This window comes from Hibiscus syriacus, unplaced genomic scaffold (genome assembly GCF_006381635.1).
Source record: "Hibiscus syriacus cultivar Baekdansim isolate YM2019G1 unplaced genomic scaffold, ASM638163v2 tig00002237_pilon, whole genome shotgun sequence".
Classification (NCBI taxonomy): domain Eukaryota; kingdom Viridiplantae; phylum Streptophyta; class Magnoliopsida; order Malvales; family Malvaceae; genus Hibiscus; species Hibiscus syriacus.
In genome coordinates, this window is record NW_024061918.1 from 5,985,213 (window position 1) to 6,006,166 (window position 20,954).

The window sequence follows — 20,954 nt, forward strand, 5'->3', positions numbered from 1 at the left end:
TTTTATTTTCTTGGCATCCTTCAATGTCCCATTAATGTTCTTTTGTTTTTACTTTCGGGTAAATTCATCTTTTTTTTTTCATTTCCTTCGGTGTATCTGCCATGAAATTCCTGCTTTTCATTTCCTTGATAGGTTTCGGGTAAATCCAACTTTTATATTCGTTCTCTAGATGGATTTTTTCTAACACCATCACCATTCATACGTCCTCTTGTATTTGCATTAGCTGTGTTATTAAAAATCATTTATATTTTGATATTTAAAATTAACTCCTTGATCTTTGATTGGGAAGTTTTTGCATGATTTAAACTAATCTCCAAATTATGTTCTTTATGCTATATATTCCCATGATTTGTAGGTATTATCACAACATTACTTTAAACACCTTGGTGGTCCTAGAGTCGATGGATGCTCATGGTGTTAGGACTTTGATATATTCTAGTACATGTGCCACATATGGGGAGCCTGAGAAGATGCCAATCACTGAAGAAACCCCACATGCACGTTGCAAACTTGGTTTTATGCTTGATAACTCTTTAAATTTTTGTTTGAGGACAAATATTAAATGATCAACCTTCATCAATTTTTGGATTAATATAGAGTTGTATACAAGGAATTTGGCCTTCGTTTTGGAACCAACTCAGGTTCCAATCAATCCATATGGAAAAGCTAAGAATATGGCAGAAGATATCATCATGGATTTTTCTAAAAATTAAGACATGGCAGTAATGATCCTAAGGTTTTATTTTAGTTTACTTTTAGGAGCTTTGAGTTTACTCCATGTTTTCTTTTCTCAATATGCATAATTTTATCAACTTAGCATAAGTCTTCCATGTTTTAAACCAAAACTAAATATTTTAGATCATTATACTTTCTCATTGGAGGGAATTAGTTGATAAGTTTTCATTGTTCTGCCAGCCAACTGCTGCATATATAAAACATACATGCAAGGTCTACATAGTCCTGTTTTTAACACAGTCATTTTGTAGTTCAAGATTACAAGGAAACCATAGAAGGTAGCTTAGTTCAGAATAATTTAGGATTGATGAACTTTGTAGACCTTGAAGGGCTTCTACTATCATATTCAATGTGTAGAGTTCTTACCACAATTGTTGATAGTCCAACAATATGCTCTCCTATTAATATATTATTATTGTTATTAAAAACTTGAACATTAAAAGGAATTTGTTGAGGTTATGATTCATATATATTTTTGTGAATTTTAGATACTTCAATGTGATCGGGTCAGATCCTGAAGGAAGATTAGGTGAGGCTCCCAGACCTGAGTAGCGTGAGCATGGACGAATTTAAGGTGCTTGTTTTGATGCAGCTCGTGGTATTATTCTTGGTCTCAAGGTGTGTTATTCCTTTTATCCATTCACTATGATTCTTTAATGATTGCTACGTATTTCAGCTACACTTGGGGTCAAGATGTAAACAAATAGTCATGTACAGACAATGTAGAGAACACTTCATTATTTTAGGAAGATTGTGAACACCACAGATACTTTATTGAAGGCCATGTGTATATTGCTGATGTGAAATTGAATAATTTTGTGAATGTATTCTCTTCCTAACAATGGGAAGTACAAAGAAGTATATTGAAGTGCAAATATGCGTTCAATCAAATCATTGATTTTCTGTGTGTGAGTATCAAGTAAAGTTCATTAGAATCAAAAGTATATATAAGTGATTCTAAAGTTTGACAGCTACTAGAAAAAAATCTATGATTATTTGTAATGCCTACATTTTCATCTTTTCCTTGAAACACGTTTACTATAGATGATGATTTTGCATAACTGGATACTTTGTGTATCTAATTTAATTTTCTTTTATGCTGACATCACCTTTGCAAGCATCTGCCTAATACGTTACGCATATCTTAGAGCTCATTGAAGATTTGAAAGATTTGGACTGAACTGTGATTATCTGTCATTCCACATGTTTAACAATGATGCATTTTCTCGAGTTAAAAAGATTATGTAATGATAAAATAATCTGTGTATTAATTACTAAAACTGTACTTTGTATGTGCTTTTTGCATGTTTGTTTTGTTCTTGTAACTTTTATAATGTTATCACACCTGTCACCCAAGATATCCATAGTTTTGCCTTTATGGTTTCAAATTGATTTTGGTGAACTTTATTATGGTTATTATGATTTTCGTGTAGGTCAAGGGAATGGACTATAAAACACACGACGAGACTTGCATTCGTGATTATATCGACGTTACTGACCTGGTCGATGCTATTGTGAAATCTCTTCAAAACGCAAAGCCACATAAAGTGGGAATCTACAATGTTGGCGCAGGAAGAGGTAGATCTGTGAAGGATTTTGTGGAGGCATGTAAGAAAGCCACTAGGGTGAAGATCAAAGTCGACAATCTACCCTGCCGACCTAGAGACTATGCAGAAGTGTTTAGTGATCCAACTAAGATAAGGCGGGAGCTGAATTGGATAGCTCGATTTACCGATCTCCAGGAGAGTTTACAGATTGCATGGAGATGGCAAAAGGCGCATCGCGACGGATACACAGCAGCCTCTTAGGTGATAGTTTCTTCTCTTGAGTTGTTCATAGACATTTTATTTATTATAGCAAATGGCATATCGAAGAGATGAATTATAGTTTATTCTGTTCATTTTGACAGAACATAATCCCGTTATATTTGTATAGGGTTTTCAGGAATCTTATGTTACAAACTTTATTATGTCGTGATATTTTGTATCGACACATATGATTACAATATTTTTGATAACATAATGTGAATATATTGTATACAAATGGATTTCTTATATATAATATGATATATATATTTTGTATTATGGGGCATTAAATGTGATTTAGTTTGATTATTTGCCAATCTACAATATATATATATATATATACGAAATACAATCACGACACAAGAATGTGTGTCATCTTTTTTAATGACGTGTGCTTCAATGACACGCAATGTAAGTCATACATGCGTGTCATAAATTTATGACACATAAATGTGTGTCATCTTCATTTATGACGGGGGCTTCAATGACACGCAATGAGCGTCATAAATGTGCGTCATAAATGCACGTCATAAATGCGCGTCATAAATACGCGTCATAGATTTATGACACACAATTATGCGTCATCAAAAATTCATGTCGGTGGCTTCAACGACAGGCATTTGTTTGTCATCCGCACCCATAGATGACACGCAATGCGCATCATTAAAGGGGTTTTTTCTACTAGTGACTTGAGTTTAATTAGGTTAGTTTTTTTCTTTTTTTCATCCTTATCGGATACTAAATTCGTGTCATAATTTTGACTCCAAGGATTCACAAAAATTTGATGGCCAACTCTTTGATTATAGACAGTAAAGAGGAAAATTATATTTTGATAGAATCAATCTAAAATAAATCTACCCACGAGGATTAATTAAGAAAATGGGGCTTTGTTTATTTTATTCTTATCCAATCCAAGAAAAAAAGTGATTGGATTCATTGAAATGTGCTTTTGTTTTCCAGTTTAGGATCTGAGTGATCTCCCAATGAAATAGCTTATGGGAATGATTTTGACCAAGCAACTGGAAGAGACCAGCTCCAATCAACAAATAATACAATAATTTGCAAAAAAAAAATGATACAAATTTTTTAGTTGTATTTGGATATTCTTTATTTTATTGTTTTAGTTTACTTTAGTTTTAAGAATATTATTTTCATTTTTATTAATTTAATGAATATTAAAAATTAATAAAAGAATATTAAAAATTAATAAAAGATAAAATAAGAAAATAGATCGAACTGATAGAAAAATTAATAAAGAATATTAGTTTATTTTAGTTTTAAGAATATTATTTTCATTTTTGGATTCATTTTCATACGGACTTGAATCGTAGACCTTCTCGGTAAAACAGATCGAACTGATTATTATCAAAATTATTCAGCCTATTTCAAAGACCCAACATGCATTTTTTTTGCATTTGGGCTCTTTAATTAACTTATACAAAGGTCAGCTAGTCTACCATATAATATATTTTTTTCTGAGAGAAAAAAGAAGATGGTTCCATGTCCTCTAATTCATTACTAATACAGGAGCACTACCAAAGTGTTTCAAATAAAGGAAGGGTTATCTTCACTTAGGTCTGCTTCTGGCCTAGATCAACCTAAGTTAAATGAAATCTCTATCATCCTGATTAAAAAAAGAATTGACTGTCGAGTTGTATGAGCTAGGAAACTCTCAAATAAGGTTATAAGGAAAGGAACCTCATATTTTGACCGGAGAGAACAAGCCATTCGACATGGGATTCAGAAATAGCGGAGGCTTGGTTCGATCAAGCCACTGAATATTGGAAACAGACTATAGCACTAACTCCTGGTAATTATATTGAAGTGCAGAATCGGTTAAAGATCACGAGGCTTTTCGAATAAGAACAAGAGCTCACTGTTTATTTATTATTTTAGGTATTATTTTAGTATTAGAAATTTGAAAACCCTATTACTATTAAATTATATTCTTATTCAATTTCTATTAAATTTCTATTAAATCCATTTAATTTAATAACTTAATTAAATAATTTACCTTACCATTTAAATTATTAAATTACATTTTCTATTCAATTTGGATATTTAACTAGTAAAAATATTAATTTAATTGTAATTGTTTATTGTGTAATTGTTTTTTTGGACCAATCTGTCAAATAAAACGAATCATTTCTATCTCTGGGAAAACCAATCAAAGAATTTTATTATATCCTTTCTAAAATTGTTCTATTTTGTCTTATATTTCCTTTCGTTAAGGATAAGTAATACACATATATAGCAAAATAATATATATATATATTTGCTTATATTAAAACTAATAAAACCCCCTCAAATGATTAAATATCGATACTGGACAATCCCTTAGTAATGAATACTCACACGAATTTGGATAGAGTAATATTGTTTGTTCTATCTATGTAAGACAAAAAAAAACTCCATCTCGGAACCTCTAATTAATATATGAATACACTAGTTGCACAAATTTTTTTTTTTGCACCAATGTAAAAGGAAAGTCCAAAAAAGGTTTTATAAGATTAAAAAGGTTCGTTGAGCGCCTCATGGATATGTCATAATAGATCCAAGCACTTGCCCAGATCGACTTCCATATCATAATTGTTCTAGTGAATAACTAAAGAAAAAAATAGATAGATAAAACATAATAGATAGATGAGAGATAATAGAAAGAAACTAATTATAAGCGTCTCTCATAGGTTCACTAATTATTTGACTGTTGGCGGGTCTCTTTGTATGTGTTGTCCGGAAAGAGGAGGACTCAATGATTATTTGTTCTCCAGAACCAGAAGTAAAAATATTGGTAGATAGAGATCCCATAAAAAGTTCTTTCGAGGAATGGACTAGATTGGGTCATTTCTCAAGAATAATAGCTAAGGGGTCCGATACTACCACGTGGATCTGGAACCTACATGTCGATGCTCACAATTTTGATAGCCATACCAGTGATTTGGAGTTGCTCGTTTTCCAATTATGAAGCATGGCTCATCGATCCTACTCACATTGGATTGAGCACCAGCTGGTTTGGCCAATAGTGGGATAAGAAATCTTCAATGGTGATGTAGGTGGGGGTTTCCGAGGAATAAAAATAACCTCTGGTTTTTTTAAAATTTGGTGAGCATTTAGAATAACTAGTGAATTACAACTCTATTGAACCACAATTGATGCATTGGTCTTTGCGGCCTTAATTCTTTTTTCGGTTGGTTCCATTATCACAAAGCGGTCCCAAAATTGGCTTGGTTCCAAGACGTAAAATCTCTATTGAATCACTATTTAGCAGGGCTATTAAGGCTTGGGTCTTTTTCTTGGGGCAGGGCATCAAGTACTTATATTTTTACCGATAAACCAATTTCTAAATGCTGGAGTAGACCGTAAAGAGATCCCACTTCCCCATGAATTTATCTTTAATCATGATCTTTTGGCTGAACTTTATCCTAGTTTTGTTGAGGGAGCAACCCCATTTTTTACCTTGAATTGGTCAAAATATGTGGAATTTCTTACTTTTCATGGAGGATTAGATCTAGTGACTAGGGGTCTATGGTTGACTAATATTGTACACCATCATCTAGCTATTACAATTTTTTCGTAATAGCAGGTCACATGTATAGGATCAACTGGGGCATTGAGCATGGCCTAAAAGATATTTTAGAGGGTCACAAAGGTCCATTTACATGCCAATGGCATAAAGGACTATATGAAATTCCTAACAACATCATGGCATGCTCAATTATCTTTTAACCATTGTTTGACCTGGGGAGGCGGTGATTTAATGGCAGTAAGTGGCAAAGTTTCTTTTTTACCTATTCTATTAGGAACCGTAGATTTTTTGGTCCATCACATTCATGCATTTATGATTCTTGTCACGGTATTGATACTCTTGAAAGGTGTTCTATTTGCTCGCAGCTCGTGTTTGATATAGGGTAAAGAAAATATCAGTTTTTGCTTCCCTTGTGACGGGTGTAGAAGAGGGGGAAATATCAACTATACGTTTGGGATCATACCTTCTTAGGACTATTCTAGATGCATAATTCAATTTCGATAGTAATATTCAATTTCAATTGGAAAAGGCAGTCAGATGTTTGGGGTAGTATATGTGATCAAAGGGTGGTAACTCATATCACAGGAGGAAATTTTATGCAGAGCTCTATTACTATTAATGGGTGACTCCACAATTTTTTATGGGCACAAGCATCCCATGTAATTAAGTATTATGGTTCTTCATTATGTACATATGGGATTCTTTTCTTAGGTGTTTATTTTGTATGGGCTTTTAGTTTAATGTTTCTATTCAGCGGATATGGTTATTGTCAAGAACTTATTGAATCCATCATTTGGGATCATAATAAATTAAAAGCTGATCCTGCTACCTAGCCTAGAGCCTTGAGCATTATACAAGGACGTGTTGTAGGGGTAACCCATTACCTTCTGGGTAGAATTGCCACAACATGACCATTCTTCTTAGCAAGAATTTTTGTAGTAAGATAATGTCTAGGAGGATTTGAAAGGCATTATGGCATTAAAATTTACAAGGATTAGCTTAAGACTACACTACTCGTAGTATTTGGTTTGGTATTACTATCGCGCATGACTATGAAAGTCATGATGATATTACTGAGAAACGTCTTTAACAGAATATTTTTTTACTTCTCACTTCGGGCAATTAGCAATAATATTTCTGTGGACTTCAGAAAATCTATTTCATGTAGCATGGCAGGGAAATTTTGAGGCATGGGTATATGATCCTTTACATGTAAGACCTATTGCTCATGCAATTTGGAATCCTTATTTTGGTCAACCAGAAGTTGAAGCTTTTACTATAGGCGACGCTCGTGGTCTAGTGAATATTGCTTACTATGGTGTTTATCAATGGTGGTATACAATCATGTTACGTACTAATGAAGATCTTTATACTGGAGTTGTTTTTCTATTATTTCTTTATACTCTATCCTTAATAGTGAGTTTGTTACACCTACAACTAAAATGGAAACCGATCATTTTATGGTTCAAAAATGTTGAATCTCATCTCAATCATCATTTGTCTTGACTATTCAGAGTAAGTTCATTGGCTTGGACAAGGAACTTAGTCCATGTCGCTATTCCTGAATCTAGGGGAATATATTCGATAGAATAATTTCTTAGATGTATTACCGCATCCCCAAGGGTTAGGTCCATTTTTTTAGGGCATTGGAATATTTATGCTAAAACCATGATAGTATTCATTTATTTGGTACCTCCCAAGGATCAGGAACTACCATTCTAACCCTTCTCGGGGGATTTCATCCACAAACGCAAAGTTTATGGCTGACTGATATTGCACACCATCATTTAGCTATTGCATTTCTTTTTCTCATTTCTAGTCGTATGTATAGAACTAACTTCGGAATTGGTCATAGTATATAAGATATTTTAGAAGAACATATTCTTTTGCGAGGAGGATTGGCGTGTGTGCATAAGGGTCTTTATGACATAATCAATAATTCGATTCATTTTGAATTAGGCATTGCTCTAGCTTATTTAGGGTTCAACACATGTATTCTTTACCTGCTTATGCATTCATAGCACAAGACTTTACTACTCATGCTGCATTATATACCCATCACCAATACATCGCAGGAATTATCATGACAAGAGCTTTTTCCCACATAGTTATATTTTTTGTTGGAGATTACAATCCGGAATAAATTGAGGATAATGTATTGGCAAGAATGTTAGACCATAAAGATTCTAACATGTCCCATTTAAGTTGGGCCGTCCTCTTTTTGGGATTCTATACTTTAGGACTTTATGTCCATAATGATGTCATGCTTGTTTTTGGGACTCCGGAGAAACAAATCTTGATTGAACCCATATTTTCCCAATAGATCCAATCTGCTCATGGTAAAACTTCATATGGGTTTGATGTACTTTTATCTTCAAAAAATGGCCCAACATTCAATGCGATTTGAATCATATGATCGCCTGGCTGGTTAAAAGTTGTTAATGAAAATAGTAATTCACTATTCTTAACAATAGGTCTTGGAGATTTCTTGGTTCATCATGCTATTGCTCTAGGTTTTCCTTGTGATGGTCTGGGATGAGATGCTACTTGTGATATTTTTGTGTTGGATGCATTTTATTTGGCGGTTTTCTGGATGTTAAATACCGTTGGATGGGTTACTTTTTATTGGCATTGGAAACACATCACATTACGGCAGGGTAATGTCTCACAGTTTAATGCATCTTCCACTTATTTGATGGGATGGTTAAGAGATTATGTATGGTTAAACTCTTTACAACTTATCAATGGGTATAACCTATTTGGTATGAATAATTTATCAGTCTGAGCTTGGATGTTCTTATTTGGACATCTTGTTTGGGCTTCCGGATTTATGTTCTTAATTTCTTGGCACGGATATTAGCAATTTCTTATTGGATGATCATAATACTTCTCAAAAACCAAAATTCTAGATCAATGGAGGAATAATATCACCACTTTTTTGTCAATAAGATGCCAAAGTGGATGATTGACTCATTCCATACTAGAAATAATGGCATGAAATCTTTTGATAACACGGATTCCTATTTCTCAATGTTATCCCACGATAAAGACAATTGGTTGAATCCCGTGAAACCATTTCTCAAAAGTTGATTGATATTTTCTTTTTATAAAGTAAAACGACTTCAACTATTGAATAATCCACATCATTTCTGTTTCTATTGTAACAAAAGATTCACTTTTTATGCGAAAAAGGCTCATATCAATAATTATGATTTTATGTATGGATAATTCCTCAATATCTTGTTCATTCACAAAAAATATGTTTTTTGTGTGGAGGTAAAAAACATGCTTTTTAGGGGAAATATACTATTTCACCTTCATCAATCGAGTCGCAGGTATCTATCATATTCATATCTAATGATTTTCCACAAAGTGGTGATGAAAGGTATAACTTGTACATATCTTTCCAGTTTGCAATTCGATCTGATCCATTAGTTCGTATAGTTATTTACTTGATTGCAGACATTTCTGGAACACCAATAATAGAGGGACAAATAGTCAATTTTGAAAGAACTTGTTGTCAACCTCTTTCAGATATGAATCCATCTGATTTAGAAGAGAAGAACTTGCATCAATATCTCAATTTCAATTTAAACATGGGTTTGATTCAAGCTCCATGTTCTGAGAAATATTTACCATCTAAAAAGCAAAAAAAAAATGGTTTTACCTAGAGAAATGCGTTGAGAAAGGGTGGATGTATAGATCCTTTCAACAATATAGTGTTTTTCAACTCTCTCAAAATGAAATCTATTCCAAACATATATGACATGATTCCTTACTTCGATGTGGTACACATATATAAATTTGATATTTTTAGATACTTTTTCAAACCTATTGTTGATACTAAGTAGTATTCAAAAGTTTGTATCTATTTTTCATGATATTATGCATGGATAAAATATATCATGGTGAATTCTTTGGAAAAATTGTATCTTCCAAAATGGAATCTTATAAGTGAGATTTCGAGTAAGTGTTTACGTAATTTTCTTCTGTCCAAAGGAATGATTCATCGAAATAATGAGTCACCATTGATATCGACAATCTGAGATCACCAAATGTTCAGGAGTTCCTCTATTCAATCATTTTCCTTCTTCTTGTTACTGTATATCTCGTTCGTACACATCTTCTCTTTATTTTCGGAGACTATAGTGAGTTACAGAGAGAGTTCAAAATGGTCAAATCTTTGATGATTCCACCATACATGATTGAGTTACGAAAACTACTGGACATGTATCCTACATCTGAAATAAATTCTTTTTGGTTAAAGAATATCTTTCTAGTTGCTCTAGAATAATTAGGAGATTAATTAGAAGAACTACGGGGTTGTGTTTTTGGTGACAACATACTACGGGGTGGTGGTCCCACTTATGGGGTCAAATCAATACATTCTAAGAAGAAATATTTGAATATTAATCTCATCGATCTCATAAGTATCATACCAAATCACATCAATTGAACCATTTTTTGAGAAATATGAGACATTTAATTCATACAAGTAAAGAGATCTATCCATTGATATGAAAAAAAATGTGAGCGGTGATTGGATTGATGATAAAATAGAATTATGGGTCATGAATAGTGATTTGATTGATGATAAAGAAAGACAATTCTTGGTTCAATTCTCCACCTTAACGACAAAAAAAGGATTTATCAAATTCTATTGAGTCTGACTCATAGTGATCATTTATCAAAGAATTACTCTGGTTATCAAATGATTGAACTACTGGGACCAATTTATTTACGATACTTAGTTGACATTCATAAAAAGTATCTAATGAATTATGAGTTCAATACATCCTATTTAAAAGAAAGGCAGATATTCCTTGCTCATTATCAGGCAATCACTTATTCAAAAACTTCGTGTGGTCTAATAGTTTTTGTTTCTCGTCTCATTAAAAACCTTTTTTGCTCTGTTTAGCCCTATCTCCCTCTAGGAGATATTTTAGTGATAGGTTCTATAGGAACCGAATGATCCTATTTGGTCAAATACCTAGCGACAAACTCCTATGTTCATTTCATTATAGTATTTCTGAACAAGTTCCTGGGTAACAAGCTTAAATGTTTTCTTATTGATGATATCGATATTGATGCTAGTGATGATGTGATGATATTGATGCTGACTTTTATATGAAGATGGAGCTTCTAGCTATGATGAATGCGTTAACTATGGATATGACGTAAAAAATAGACCAATCCTATATCACTCTTCAATTCGAACTAGCAAAAGCAATGCCTCCTTGCATAATATGGATTCCAAACATTCATGATCTGGATTTGAATGAGGTGAATTACTTATCCCTTGGTCTATTAGTGAACTATCTCTCCAAGGATTGTGAAAGATGTTCCACTAGAAATATTCTTGTTATTGCTTCAACTCATATTCTCCAAAAAAGTGGATCCCGCTCTAATACTTCCGAACAAATTAAATACATGTATTAAGATACAAAGGCTTCTTATTCCACAACAATGAAAGTAATTTTTCACTCTTTCATATACTAGGGGATTTCACATGGAAAATAAAATGATCCATACTAATGGATTCGGGTCCATAATTATGGGTTTCGATGCACGAGATCTTGTAGCACTTACCAATGAGGCCCTATCGATTAATATTACATAGAAGAAATCAATTATTGACACTAATACAATTAGATATGCTCTTCATAGACAAACTTAGGATTTGTGATCCCAGGTAAGATTGGTTCAGGATCATGGGATCATTTTCTATCAGATAGGAAGGTTAGTTCTAAGTAATTCCCCCTTAGATCTTATATATATCTATATGAAGAAGAAATCATTTAACAAAGGGGATTCTTATTTTTACAAATGGTACTTTGAGCTTGGAACGAGCATGAAGAAATTAAGAATACTTCTTTATCTTTTGAGTTGTTCTGCTGGATCGGTTGCTCAAGACCTTTGGTCTCTACCCGGAACCTATGAAAAAAAAAGGATCACTTTTTATGGGTTTGTTGAGAATGATTCTAATCTAGCTCATGGCCTATTAGAAGTATAATGCGCTCTAGTGGGATCCTCACGGATAAAAAAAGATTGTGGTTAGTTTGATAATGATCGAGTGACATTGCTTCTTCAGTCTGATTCGGGGAATCCCTTATATATGATGCAAAATGGATCTTGTTCTATCGTTGATCAGAGAAATATCTATGAAAAATATGAATCAGAGTTTGAAGAAAGGGAGGGAGAACCGTAACAGATATATGATGATTTATTCAATCATATAGTTTGGGCTCCTAGGATACATGGTGCCCTTGAGGATTTCTATTTTATTATATTGAAAGGCCCAATGAATTGGGATTTCCCTATTGGGTCGGGTTATTTCGGGGCAAGCAGATCCTTTATGATGAAAAGAATGAGCTTCAAGAGAATGATTCGGAGTTCTTACAGAGTGGAACCATTTAGTACTAGGCACGAGATAAATCTTCCAAAAAACAAGGATTTTTTCAAATAGGCCAATTCATTTGGGATCCTGTGGATCCACTATTTTTCCTATTCAAAGATCAGCTCTTTTTCTTTGTGTTTTCACACCGAGAATTCTTCACAGATGAAGAGATGTCAAAGGGGCTTCTTACTTCCCAAACAAAGCCTCCTCCATCTATATATAAACGTTGGTTTATCAAGAATACACAAGAAAAGCACTTTGAATTAATGATTCATCGCCAGAGATGGCTTAGAACTAATAGTTCATTATCTAATGGATTTTTTGTTCTAATACTCTATGCGAGAGTTATCAGTATTTATCAAATATGTTCATATCTAACGGAAGGCTATTGAATCAAATGACAAAGACATTGTTGAGAAAAAGATGGTTTTTCCTTGATGAAATGAAAATTGGATTCATGTAACAGGAGAAAGGTTTCCCTTTACTTAGCTGAAAAGATAAGTGGCCATGGAATAGGGACTAAGTGGAATGGAATTAAGTTGTGAAAACACGTTTTTTTTCTTCATATTTTGGACCTTAGCTCCATGGAACAATATGCTACTGCTGAAACATGGAAGAATTGAAATCTTAGCTCAAAACGCTATATATGGATGGTATGAACTGCCTAAACAAGAATTCTTGAACAACGAACAACAGAGCTATTACTCACTACATCAAAAAATTTCCATTAATGAAAGACATAGATCCATTGGAAAATAAAAAATACACATGTCGGATGAAATGGTTTTTGCTATTTGCTCCAATAATGAATCATTGGTTTAATTGAATAACTAAATAAAATAGATAGACCTTTCTCTTCGTCTCAAGTCGATGGACCTTCTCAACTGGAGGATCTCTTATATGGATAATATATGGATAACCCACATTCCAATTGATCGAGCCTAATTCTAATCATCAAATGATTGAGTGAGTTTTTGAACAAAGACTACCTTGCATTTATCCCAAAATAATTAAAAATATTATATATATATATACGAGTTAGGATTCACTTGCACCTAGTGTAAAACGTTTAGTTATATATCTATCAGGATCGTTGGATGAGGGAAAATCAAAGGGTTAGATTAACTTATTATTTTTTCGGTGGATATCTTCTTATTTTCTACTATTAATTTTAACCTTTAATTTTACTTATCTAACAATCATAAAAATGTGTGAAGCTTTTTAATATATATATATATATATATATATATATATATATATATATATATATATTTATGAAGTGAAAAGTGGTGGTCATATGACAAAAAATTTAAAATAATAATAAATTTTAATTAAGGTCAAATCCATATACTGTAGTATTTGAAAGGTGTAGATAAATATAGGTTTGTGGTAGTCAAATGGACGAGTACATCCACATTAGCCACTCACATGCCGACTGCGTATAGTATATTTTGTACATCTTTTAAAGAGTCCACTATTAAGGGAAATGACATGCATGATACAATGATTAAATATTCTACTTAAACCTTATTTTTATTACTTTTAAATAAAAATTATAGTGTTAGAACTATTTTTAATTTTTTAAATTTAAAATGAATTTATTTAAATGTATTCAAATTTTCTACCAAAAATATGTTTACATAGATTGGTTAAAAGTTTACGGTCCAATAGTAGGGAGATGTGACTGATCAATGACAAATAATGATGACCAACAATAATATGTGACAAGTGATGGCTGAGAATGAAATATCTTTCTTGAATTTATGAGTCAAATTGATATTTTATTAAAAGTTAATGGGTTAAAATGATATTTCATTCTAAGTTTGGAGTCGAATTAATATTCTATATAAAATTCATGGGTCATATTAAGAGTTAATTTTTTTAACTAATGTACCACATTATTAAAAAAATATAAGTTAACGGCTCAGTGACCAAAATTTAACATTGTTAACATAGGTGATTGAAACATAATGAGTAAAAGTATATAAATATTAAAAAATGATCAATCATCTAGCTTGTTCATAAAATTTCTTAATTAAAGAAAGATGATATATAACTATATCACATCAGAAATAACGAATTTTAACGCAAAGTGGATATGTAAAACAAGGAGCGAGAGGAAGGAGTTTTCTCAAAACATAAGACACGTTACCTGCAAATTTTAATTCTTTATTTTATTATTATTATTATTATTATTGTTTTGTTGCCATCCAATTATAAGGTTTTGCTGATTAATCTGGACCGACCTGAATCGCACACCAAGCTTTGATGGGTGAATCTCCAATGGGAATTTTCTGCATACAGAAGGACTCGAACCCGATACCTTATTTAAGTAATATCAAGTCGCTTACCTGTAACACCCTACACCAATACGACACACATTCGACCGATGAGCGTGCCACACAGAATCACTAGAGTGGTTAACCAAATATTTTCTTTAACACACTCAATGGAAATCATACATTATAAAATAAAACATTACCCTTTATACAAATAAGTTTACAATCGGGAGCTCTCCAAATTAAATACTTCTAAAATATACAGACCATTCATTTAAAACAATTTACAACTCGATTTTTACCAAAATAGGGTTACAAATATACATGCCCTCTAAGAAGAAATAAAGACATACTCTTCTCTGAATGTTGGTCTAGATCTACTCTGCACGAAAACTCTTCAACTACTCCACCTATGAATCTATGTAAGGAACCAAATTCCAAACGTTGAGCTAACTAGCACTGTGTCACACTAACAATCTAAAACATACAAAAAGGGGTACAATAACATGTTGTTATAACTGATAAAATAATATTGTGAGTATACTCGCACACTCACTCTCTATGCCATGGTATACTTCATGGTGTGGCTGAGGGATTTTTTCATCTTGGAGCTCACGCACCCCTCTAGTCTACCAAGGATGTAGCCCCCCGAAAATCTTTGCATCGGGCACCACACCCTCGACTAGCCCACTCCTTGCGAGTGTCAGACCTTGCGCCCTAGTTATTCAGTTTAAAGTGCCTTGCACACTTTCTAAGGATATCCGGACTAATTCTATACTTCAACACCCTGAACTAAAGGAACTTGGGTGGTCGACTCATTTTTCGAGCATCAAACAAAGCTATTTTTATGTTGACCTAATTATTTTAATTTCTATGTTTGATTTTGCTTAACTATTTTTCTCACTTGTAGTCTTAATTTTGAATAATTAGAACTTATTGGGAACCTCACTATCCTTTACAATTCCTCAAATTTTATAGCCCAACCAACTATTTGGTATTGATATTGGCCATACAGTATCGATACTCGTATTGGGTATTGATACCAGTCAAAAACTCATTTTGGAAACTATGGTTAAAATCCTACAATACAGAGCTTAAATTGAAGCTAAAAGAATGAGGATTGATAATTAACTTGGATTAACCAAAGTAGATATCTAGTGCTTGGAAATCTTGCTTTTGGAAGGGAAAAGGAAGAGAAAATAATGAAAACCGGAAGAAGGATGTTTGGTGGGATATTTGGGGAGTGGTTCACGTAAACCCCATAAAATAAGGGGGAGTTTTCAGCTTTCAAATAAAAATGGGTAAATTAAACCTTTAGCCTCTTTGACTCTAAAATCAAACAATGCCACCCTTAACCCTTGGGCCCAACTCAAGCCCACTCCCAAATTAACTAAGTATAAATATTTTATTTGGTTCTTTGGTTTGGTTTATGGGTCTCGGGTTGACCCAAACTACAAACCCAAGTTTCGGGGCGTTACAACTCTCCCCTCCTAATAAGAAATTTCATCCTTGAAATTTTTACCTAGATAGAAAAGATGCGGATACTGGAGTTGCATATCTTTCTCGGTTTCGCAAGTGGCTTCTTCGACTCCATGGTTCCTCCATAGCACTTTCACTAATGGAATTTTCTTTTTCTTTAACTCTTTCACCTCCCTAGCTAGGAATTTGATTGGCTCATCTTCATTGGTCATGTCAGGGCTTAACTCAACTTGCTATAAAGGTATGACATGCGATGGGTCTGAACGATACCTTCGAAGCAAGGATAAGTAGAACATATTATGAATGCACTCCAACTCTGGGGATAAGGATATGCGATAGGCTACCAGCCCAATTCTCTTGAGCACTTCATAAAGACCAATAAAACATGGGGTCACCTTCTCTATACGCCCAAATTGAAGTACTTTATTCCACGGAGTACCTTAAGGAATACTTTTTCGCCCACGGCAAACTCGATTTCCTTGCGTTTCAATTCCTCATACGACTTCTACCTATCATATGCCTATTTCAGTCTACTCTAAATTACTCTAACTTTTCTTCGGTATCTCTGATTAAATCTAGACCGATTATTTTCCTGCACTAAGGAGCCCTATACTTGTTTTCATACAGAACTTTATACGGGGCCATCTGGATGTTTGACTGGTAATTGTTTTTATAGGCGAACTCCACTAAAGGCAGGTGATCCTCCCAACTGCCTTCAAAATCAATAATGACGCACCTAAGCATGTCCTGAATAACTTAAACAATGCGCTATAACTTATCATCTTTCTGAGGGTGAAATGCGATTCTAAAATGGAGCTTGATCCCTAGAGAATCATGAAGAGCTTCCCAAAATTAAGAGGTAAACCTAGGGTCTCTGTCTGAAATAATTGATATTGGGACTCTATGCAATCTTACAATCTTTCATATATAGAGCTGAGCTAACCACTCCAAGGTGAAATCTATCCTAACTAGTAAGAAATGAGTGAAGTTAGTCAACCAATCTACGATCACCCAAACTGCGTCGTGCTTGATTCTTGACATCGGTAAGCCGATTACAAAATCCATAGTTATTCTTTCCCACTTCTACTGTCGTATATGGATTGGCTGGAGTAGTCATAAGGGAACCTAATGTTCCGCCTTAACTTGCTGACACATCAAGCATTTTTCCATAAATTCATAAACAAATCTCTTCATTAATGGCCAATAATATAATGGTCGAAGTTCTTTGTACATCTTATTGCTTCTTGGGTGCACCGAAAGTGGACTACAATGAGCCTCATGAGGAATATTGTTACATAGTTGCTCATCCTTAAACACACATAACCGTTCTCTAATCTATAACATATTACCTTCCCGTAACTCAAACATAATGCCTTGTCTCTAATCTTGATTTTGCCTACTATTTCAGGTTCTACTCGAAGCTCCGCTAACAATCCACTGTCATTAGAAATGCTCAGGCGTTCTAATAACGCTCTCAACTCGGATACCAACTTCTGGCTCATGGCATCTGACACAACGTTAGCTTTTCCTGGGTGATAATTGATAATGTAATTGTAATCCATTAGCAACTCAACCCATCTATGTTGCCTTAGGTTTAACTCATTCTGAGTAAACAGATACTTCAAACTCTTCTAGTCAGTGAAAATTTGACATTTTTCTCCATATAAATAATGTCTCCAATTTTTTAATACGAAGACTACGGATGCAAGCTCTAGGTCATGGGTAGAATAGTTTCATTCTTGATGCTTAAGCTGAAGATAAGCATAGGCAATCTACTTTAAGTTGATCGACTAGTTCATCATTTCTGGGAAGAGATACAGTTCTTGATTATCAACTTGTTCAACTGGCAGTAGTCGATGCACAGCCTCATCGACCTATCATTCTTTTTAATGAAAAGGACCGACGCTCTCCAAGAAGAAGTACTTGGCCAGATAAACCCTTTCTCAAGAAACTAAGTTATAACTTCAAATCTTTCAACTCTATCAGTGCCATGTAATAAGGAGCAGTGGACACCAGAGCAGACCCCGGACGAATCCAACAAATATAGATCACATGAGGCGCATGAAGTACAACAAAGCTTCACAGGACAGTTGTCTCGTCCGTACAGCCACCTATATGTGTACCTGCAACAAAAAATAACCAAAAAATATTCTCTTGGCCACGTAAAGTGGCCAGCACAGCAAGGCAAAACATTTTTCATCAAATGAAATTACAGTGAGTAATTCAAAGGACGGGAGATAAATCCATCAACAATATACGATATAAAGGAGAGAAAAAATATGAGTGAAAACCCTAGAGACTATCATCCATTAACAATCAGTAACCAGAGAGAAATTAAGAAAAAAATTCAGAGGGAAATTGAGCAGAAAAAAAAACATAGAACCATTTAGCAGTAAGAAATCCAAAAAGGAAAAAACTCCAAACTTTTCTTGTTTATGACCAAATCACCATCTAGCCAAAACACCAAGCAATAGAGAAAATACCTAACTTTTTCAGTAAGAAGATCAGTAGCACCGTCTCCTAAGGGTCATCAAGGGTAAGCCTTCTATATTCTTTGGTTTCTGTCGAGTTGTTTTTGGGGTTTTAAGGTTTGGTCTGAGAGGTATTAGAGTCTTGAGTTAGTGTTTTAAGGGGGTTTTGAATGGGTATCCTCGTAGGTTGGGTTTTGAGTCTGATGGCTTCCCATCGGAGCCTTCGGGGTAGTAGAGGTTTGGCTATTTAGGGTATATTTCGAATGAGTTCAATGGGGAGGGGAGGTTCTGTTTTTTTAATATATGAGTTCTAAGGTGGTACGAATATAAAGAGGTGAAGAGGTAGAGTTCTATGGGGTCAAGGTTTCTCATCAGAGCCCTTGGGATGATGGTGGCCACGGTGTTGGTTTTGATCGAAAGGGGAAAGTAAATAGTAAAGAAAAAAGAAAGGGGAAGGGTTTGAGAGAAAACGGCGGGTTTAGAGAGAAGAGGCTGAGTTGAAATGAATTAGGGTTAGATTCATACTCTAAGTAGATTTTATATACGGATAGCAATGCGGCGTCGTTTAGGACAAGGCCAAAACGACAACACTTATGGATTGGGAATACCATCTGTGTTTTAGGTTAGATGAGTTAATTATACTGTAGGTCTTTTAGATTTAACATGTTATATTTTAGCCCTTAAATCGAAGTTTCCATGTATTTAATTTGGACACTTTAATATTACACGTATTTAATTGTAGTCCCTAAAGTTAATTGTTTTGAATTTCTGTTTGTTTATACATTTAATATATTTCTTTTAAGAGTTATATTTTGGTCGTACTTGTAATTAAGGGTTTATTTGAATTTCAGTACATGAAATGTGGTATTTGACATTTATTGACATGATTTGTGTCTGATTTATTTTGAATTTATTTTTTAACCATTGCTTTTTTATGTTTTTATGATATTTTATTTGTAAAGGTATTATTATAAAGCATACCATTTGATTAATTAAGTGTCCCATAGGTTTTAATAAATTATGATTACATTAAGTAAGTTTACAATAATTAATTAGTTTGTTACATATATATAAATTAATAAACATAAATCTTGCTTTTAATATGTTAATATCTTAAAATTTTTAAAATCGGTTTAATATTTTTTTAATTAATACCTAAAATTTATTGGTTTATTTAACTTTGTTAGTATTATTTTATATATTTACATTTGTTTTGACATTATTTGTATCATTTTATTATTTAGTATAGTGTTGTAATTTGCATGTTATCCTCATGTGCGTAACTCGACATAATTACATAATTGGATTAAGGGTAATATCATTTTAATTTAAAATTGTTTTGAGTGGCTTTTCTTAACTCATTAGAGAGTTGCTTTCGACGATTTTAAATTAAAAGTGTATCCCAACAGTGAAACCTAAAAAATGTATCCTCTTAAAATTTGAGAACGAAAGAAAAAAATGTTCGGTTATTTAAATTTTTCGAGAAAATATTGTTAGAATTTATCTAAGATCTGATCTCGATGTTTTTAAATAATCGAATATTCTTCATCTTTCTAAAAAGGCTTGGTAATTTTAATTTAATATATTTTTGTGCATTTGAATATTATAATGAAATTTTAATATTTCTTTATTTCGATTGGAGTAAGAATTGATTACCTCAAGTTATGAGGGCTTTATTTCTTATCGATAGGAAATAATTAAATATTATTATATTTCATTATAAAATTCATTTTTTGTTGTTTTGTAGGATCATAAATTAAATTAAATTTGAATTTATAAATTTCATTGCAAAAACATTAATCAATCAACTTGGTACCGATTTAGAGTGTTGTGTGGTGCTAATCCTTCCCCATGAGTAACCGACTCTCAAACTCGAATTTTGGTAACGCAAAACTCAATTTGTTGTTTTAATTAAAATTAATTTTTATTTAAAATGACAAAACATTTTTGGGTTCCCAATCACACCCTAATCAAAGATTGGTGGCGACTCCTCGAACCATAAGTTTTTAAGGAATTTCAAAATTTTCAAAATGAGAGGTTTTTCTAAATCACATTATTTTATAATTAAAAATTAATTAAAAGAGAATAATTAAAAAATGTGTGGTTTTTAAAATCTCACATTAATAAAAAATCGTTTTGACAACTTGGCGACTCCGTTGGGGAATTTTTTGAGAGAGTCAGGCCGATAGTCGATTAATTAATTGTCTTTGCAAATGAAAATTATAAGTTCGTTCTAATTTGGTTTTTGATCCCTTGTTTGGT

General features: G+C 33.2%; 3 pseudogenes; all 3 read left to right on the top strand.

Moving 5' to 3' along the window:
• Window positions 1-362: 362 nt before the first annotated feature.
• LOC120139414 lies at window positions 363-2,554 on the top strand (annotated as a pseudogene).
• A 2,738-nt stretch (window positions 2,555-5,292) lies between these two features.
• LOC120139986 lies at window positions 5,293-6,977 on the top strand (annotated as a pseudogene).
• Window positions 6,978-7,038: 61 nt separating this feature from the next.
• LOC120140375 lies at window positions 7,039-8,944 on the top strand (annotated as a pseudogene).
• Window positions 8,945-20,954: the final 12,010 nt, after the last annotated feature.